The sequence below is a fragment of the Miscanthus floridulus genome, chromosome 13 (genome assembly GCF_019320115.1).
Source record: "Miscanthus floridulus cultivar M001 chromosome 13, ASM1932011v1, whole genome shotgun sequence".
In the NCBI taxonomy this organism is placed as follows: domain Eukaryota; kingdom Viridiplantae; phylum Streptophyta; class Magnoliopsida; order Poales; family Poaceae; genus Miscanthus; species Miscanthus floridulus.
This window is the reverse complement of record NC_089592.1, coordinates 8,042,954-8,048,455: the sequence shown is the minus strand read 5'-3', so window position 1 is coordinate 8,048,455 and position 5,502 is coordinate 8,042,954. Positions and strand designations below refer to the sequence as shown.

General features: G+C 47.5%; 1 pseudogene; it reads right to left on the bottom strand.

Moving 5' to 3' along the window:
- Positions 1–459: 459 nt before the first annotated feature.
- Positions 460–2,807, bottom strand: LOC136499379 (uncharacterized; annotated as a pseudogene).
- Positions 2,808–5,502: the final 2,695 nt, after the last annotated feature.

The following is a 5,502-nucleotide window of genomic DNA, read 5'->3' as shown; positions in this document are numbered from 1 at the left end:
CTGAAATGGACTAAAAATCCATACTACTCTTGCTGATGAGGAATCAATTTTCAATACCCACGAAAGTGTGAGGAATAAAAGAAATCACTCCATGAGAAGGAGTACTATCCACTGCTGCTGACCAAGTGAAGCGGAGGAAAATTTCAGGTTAGTCTCCTACAAAATCAAGATTCCATTCCGATCCCATACAGTTTAATTAGTCGCCGGCTCTGATAAAAGAACCTATTAGAGATACAGAACCCAAAGCAAATTAATAAAAATCCTAAATTTATCTCTGATTTACGACAAACAAATTTACAATAATTAAATAGCATGTACAGGCAGTGGCGAAGCTAGAGCGAAATGGAGGGGGGTGCAAGAATAAAGAAGCGATAAAATATAATTACCAAACCGAAGAATTCCACGAACAATATTTTAAGACCAAAAAATGAACCAATGAAAAAAATACAAATATTACCTTTAACCTTCATCATCAAATCTACGACCTTGCATTTTCATGAAGCGACGAACCACGGCCTCATTGGTGACTTTCAACAGCTCTTCTTTCTCCACATAGCAAATAAGGCTATTGCTCATATATATATATCACCAATGCGATTGCGCAATTCTGTTTTCACAATTTTCATGGCTGAGAAACACCCTCTCAACTGTAGCAGTAGCAACAGGTAGCACTAGCACAAGCTTCAAAAGTCGGTAAACCATTGGATAACGTTCGTGTTTTCTAGTCTTCACCATTGTTTGAGAAAGCTCGGCAACAGTTTGTAGGTTGGAGAACCTTTCATCATCTCTCACATCATATATGTAGAGGCCAAGCTCGTGGTTAAGATCCCTCAAATTTCCCAGAATCAAAATCATGTGGATAAAGCTTCGCTAGGCTCATCAAATTTTCTATACTAAAATCATGGAATGAGTCTCTTGGACTAAAAGCTGCTGAGCAAACAAGCAATTGAGAGCCTGTCTCATTGAAGCGGCTGTCAAGCTCTTGAAGTAGCCAATCAATAACATCATTAAAATAATCTACTTGATAATAATGCTTGTTTGTAATTCCAGATTTATGCCTCCGCTTCTTTGGATCAATATATTCATCTTCCATTTCCAATTTGCAAATATCATTCTTGTCACAAAATCCATGCACATCATCTAATAGTTTCACCCACTTTTCTTTTCTAAGTTCATCCAATTGGCACTTCGTTGCTTTCACACATTTAATAGCATTCACTATGTCCTGATCCTTCCATTGCAATGCTAATGACAAGGTATTTGTGATTCCTAATATAGTCAACATGAGATGCAAATAGAAGACAAAGTCAAAAGACTGGAAGTATCGTAGAAGGTTTGATGCTTGATCTCTAATTTTCCGATCCTTTTTATCTTTTTCCACAATTTCTAGTACCTTGACTATTGTAGGAAACATGTCAACCAAACTTTTGAGAGATTTATAATGGGAACTCCAACGAGTATCTCCAGGTCTTTGAAGACTTTGCTCTTGATTTAACCCTGTCCCAGTCTGAAGTTGCCCGTAGCCTAATGCTTTACTCATTTCTTCAAGATTAATATCTCTAATCATGTCCCTTCTCTTAGATGATCCACCCACCACATTCAATAACATAGAAATCATAGTAAAAAATTCACTAACCCCTTTATGCTTTCTCGCAATGGCCACAAGGACTAATTGAAGTTGGTGAGCAAAACAGTGAATATAATAAGCTGAACTATTTTCTTTCATGATCAATGATTGCAAGCCGTTGAACTCACCTCGCATATTGCTAGCACCATCATATCCTTGGCCTCTAACTTGCTTTAGGCTTAACTTAAGATCAGCAAATAATGCATCAATAGCAGACTTGAGACTTGCAGAATTTGTTTCTTTCACATGAACAAGACCAACAAATCTCTCTTTAACAATTCCACATTTATCTACATATCTTAAGACCACTGCCATTTGTTCTTTCCAAGAAACATCTCTCGACTCATCAACTAGCAAGCAAAAAACATCATCCCCAATTTCTTCTAGAATAGAGTGTAGCACTTCCTTTGCAAAACAATGCACAATATCCTTTTGTATTTCAGGAGCAATCAAAAGGCTGTTATCCGAATTCTTTTTATCTACTGCCTTTCTTAAGGTCGGATTTTGCTCCTCTGCAAAATTACGAAATTCCCTGAAGTTCCCTTTATTTAAGGACTTCTTCGACTCGTCGTGGCCCCGAAATGGCAATCCTTGCTTCACCAATATTCTAGCAACATCAATAGACCCATTCAAACGAGTAAAATAGTCCTTCTTAGCAGATTCACTCACATCATGGAAAGCAACATCAATGTGCTGTTTTGATTTGTAAGAGATCATCACATTTCTTCATTGCCAGATAGTGTGAGCCACCGACATTACCAACATGATTTTGTAGCCTTTCCTTTCTATGATAGCCATTCCAACCATTTTTAACAAATGCTTCATATCCGCCATCCTTCTTTTCTCTAAACAAGAAACAATAAAAGCAATATGCTCTGTCTTTGGACTCACTATATTCAAGCCAACCTCCAAACTTATCGAACCATTTTGGAACAAACCTTCTTGGAATTCCTCCAATATCTGTCACAGGAAAATGAACTGTGCGAGGTTGGCAAGGCCCATTCTCCATGTACTTTCTTCTCACCCTCTCTCTAACATTAGGATGATAATCATCAATTTGTTTCCTTAATCCTAGATCAAACTTAATCTCCTCCTCCCAGTTGATATCATCCAAACGTGAATTTCTAGCATTATTGCCACTATCCGACTCTGGTGCTTTCCTTTTGTAAAATCGTTCCATTAATTGACCTGTCGTTAGTAACCTAATATGTAAGTATGTACTAATTCGCTGGTTGCATAGTTTAGGAATCAAGAACAGAACCTATGGGAAATTTGAAATAGGACGACATGCCAAATGTTTAAGTCGCACCTTTAATAATTCAAGACTAAATTCTCCTGTGCGATCACTCCAATTCCCAAATTGAAACCCGGACTGTACCAATAAACCCTACAATATGAAAAAGAATACCCAATCATTAGGGCTTTCCGATTATATACATAACAAATCAGATTAATTGAGAAAGAAATAATACCTAATCAGATATCAGAAAGGGGAGGGGAGGGCGTCGTGGGCGTGGCGCTGATTTTTCCTAGGCCGTTGCCCGCTAGGCGTACGCGCACTGGTGCTGTGGTGCACGGTGGCACTGGCAGGGGTGCAGGGCGCCGTTTTTTACAGCGACGGCGGCGAGGCGCCGAGGCCGCGAGGTGCAGCGGCGAAGGCAACTGGTGCGGGCGGCGGCGCAGGCGATCCACGATCGTCAATTCAGTCAGAATCGCGTGGCGCTGGGCTGCTGGCTGAGTGAGGGAGGGGAATTGGAAACGGCGTGCTGCTGCCTGCTGTAACACCCCTGGTGTTACGAGCTTGTTTAGCAGCCGTGATTTAGGCGTAAGAAAATTTTTGAAACGATTTTCTCGGATTTATGAATTAAAACGTACTTGCCGTGATAAGCGAATCCTGTGTGGTTTAGTTTCGTGGACTCTAATAAACGTTCAAGATAAATTACGCAGTGCGTAGAAATATTTAAAAATGTCCGATAATGATTCTAGCAAATAAATAGGGAACGGCATGTTTAATTGATTAAACAAGAAAAACAGTTTTATAAACAAAATACGATACGACTGGTATATAGTACTTAAGTAAAAATTCAGAGTATGATTTTGGTTGCATTTAAAATAATAACGAAAGTCCCGCTGACCATTCAGCCCGCCTACCTCGCCGGTACGACGCGCGCATTACGTGATTAGACTGAGCTCGCTGGCCGGCCGCTGCTGCTTGTTGGCTGCCTTCACGTTCCACCACGTTCGAGTCGTCCCTGTCTATGCACTACCCACGTTGATGCCCACGCGCGCTCTGCACCGCGGCATGTCCGTTTACATGCGTCCGTGGCCTTCTCTCTTGCGTCGCAGTCCGAATTTTGATGAGCGCCAGTCGAGCAGGTTCCTTACAGCACCGCTGAGTAGCCACTGCCTCCGTTATCTCGTCGAACTAATGGCCTTGTCGTGATGCCACTACTTTCCCCGCGTTGCCTTCTACGTTGGTTTTGCGTGGCGAGCTCTGCATACGGCCGCTGTTCCGCTGTCACCGTCCGCACGCAGCCAAAGCCGATTCGTCTCGTCACGGTACTTCGTGGGCAAAGATGGCCAAGCCGTGTAATAAATGTCTCCGCCCTGTTTTTCTCCATCTCACTCTCTCGGTGTCTGCCCCTGCCTGCCTCTGTCTTGTCTCTGTCTTGTCCTTGTCTGTCCCTTTGCCTCTAAGGCCTTGTTTCGCGCTATCTTTCTCCCTTGCGTCCTTTTCTCTATGCATGCCTTAATGAAAGTTGGTCGAAGCCGCTGCAGCGCCGTCCTTCCTGTCCCCGCTGCTACCGCCGCTGCTTGCTTTTATTTCCTTCCCTCTGCTTGCTACGCGCTGTACCGTAGTCCTTTCCTGCTCGCCTTCTTCTGCTGGCCTCGGGCGAGTCAGGTGCGCGCCACGCCCACTGCCCTGCAGCACGCCATGGCCGCGCCCGAGCCCCGCTACCTCTCGTGTGCCCGCACGCGTCGGCCCTTCATCTTCCTTCCCCGCGTGCGAGCCCCCGGCCTGCGCTGGCTCGCTGCCCGCAGCACGCGCCTTGGTCGCGCCTGCCGTGCCCTGCCCCTTCGCATGGGCAGTCGAGCGCGCATGAGCTTCCTTGCCTCGCACCGGAGTCGCTGCTCCAGCTCCTGCTCGCCCTTCTCTGTTCTGCGCCGTCCTTCCACGCTGGACCTCGGCCGCCATGGTTGCGCCGCTGCCATGGGTCTTCTCCCCCTTCATGAGCGCTGCTTCTCTTCACTGTGCGTGTGGCCAGCCACTGCTTGCACCTACGGCCGCTCCCGCCACCGTCCCGGCCGTGCCGCTCCACCTCCGTGCCCGACCGCTGCCACTGCCGTGCATCCGCTGCCAGTGCCCATAGCGTCGCCCCGACACGAACACCGGCGCCCCTCCTCGCTTGTCTCTCGCGCTGCTCGCGAACGCTCCATTGCCGTGCCACCCCTTCCCTCCCCCGCTGTCGACCGCACACGCGCGCCCGCCGTCATGCCGAGCTCCGCGACTGCCTGCGCCTGTGGCCGTGATGGCGCAGCACCACCATCGCCGCCCAGCCGTCTTCCGCGCCGGCCCACCTAGCGCCGGAGCCAGTGATGCGCCCGCTGCCTCCTTTTTCCGCGCCTTGCCCGCCCGGTGCCAGGAGCAGCCAATTACGCCGTCGTGCAGTCGCCCGCCGCGGCCACCGCGCGTGTGGCCGAACCACTGCCGCCTGCGTCTGGCCAAACCACCACCACGGACCGCCTCCAGTCGAGTCACGCTCTGCCTGGGCGTGTGAGGCTGCTGTAGCCCAGCGTCTTCACCGTCGCCGGCGTGCCACCGCCATCGGCCGACGCTCTATTTTCCCAGACCGTGCTCTGCTCTGAGGATGAGG